We start from the raw sequence: 1,101 nt of genomic DNA, 5'->3' as shown, positions 1-1,101 counted from the left end.
GAAAAGGTACCAGAAATAGAGCCCACGTAGAACCCAGGCTGCAGTTCTGGACAAGTGCTTGTACACAATCCTGCCAGTGAAGCACTTGTGCCTTGGTTTGGCAAGACGTGGCATGTACACAGAGGAAGATACTTAGGTCTGTGCCAGAGAGCTATAATTGTCACGTGTGTTTCTGGTATGTCTCAACGTTCATAGCTGAGACCTGTTTAGAAGGTAAAATGAATTGTATTGTGTATTGTTCTGATCTCTAAATATCAGTCCAGAAAAATAAGGTGTCCTTTCTGAATTATTATGTCTGTTTTACTTCTTCACCAGAATTAAGACACATTTTGATCCTATTCTAAGTTCCTACGTCTCTATACAAGCCCTGTAAAAAGACAGCCAGGAGAATGCTTTGCTGTTAATTAACACACAGAGCCCACATGTAACTTGTAGTGCATAAAGACTGCAGGTTGCTGATACCTGTGCTCAAATTCCCAAATTTGTTCAGGTTGTGAAGCAAAGGTGTAAAGTTGCAAGAGGTTTTGGAGGAAGGAGAATGTAATGCATTTCCCTGCAGTTTGCCTGTTGGATTTTGCTGTGTTATTTATGTGCATCCTCTCTTGTATGAAGAGGGACCCGCGTTAGCAAAAATAGCAGCATGCAGCTTGAGAAGTACCTGGAGATGCAGGAGTGGGTGGGAGATCTACACTTAAATTTGGTTTTACAAGGCATGGAGCAGGCTTGCTGCCTTTCCTCAGAGAGAGCCAGCAGAGGGAGCAGAGCAGCCTCTGTGCTTAGGGCTTTCCTTGTTCATTCATTGCTTCACACCAGTAAAAATACCATCTCAGAGAGCAGAATGTGTGTCTGTCTTGGTGTCCCAGCACCGACCTATCTCCAGTGATAAAGAAGTAGTTTGTTTTTCTTCCTTTGAGGACAAGTGTAAAACAAAACCTGAACTTCAGGTGATTGTTTTGTGGTGCTGAAATAATTTTTCAAAGGTGGGATGCAGAACTGCAGATGAGCTAGGCGCGTACTGGCATGTATGTACATGAGCTGGATGATTTCCTTGTCCTTTAAGAAGCCTTTGAAACAAGGTTTTGCAGCCAGCTATCTCCAGCA

Source organism: Antrostomus carolinensis, unplaced genomic scaffold (genome assembly GCF_000700745.2).
Source record: "Antrostomus carolinensis isolate BGI_N321 unplaced genomic scaffold, ASM70074v2 scaffold3741, whole genome shotgun sequence".
NCBI lineage: Eukaryota > Metazoa > Chordata > Aves > Caprimulgiformes > Caprimulgidae > Antrostomus > Antrostomus carolinensis.
The sequence above is the reverse complement of the archived record's forward strand: the minus strand, read 5'-3'. Positions refer to the sequence as shown.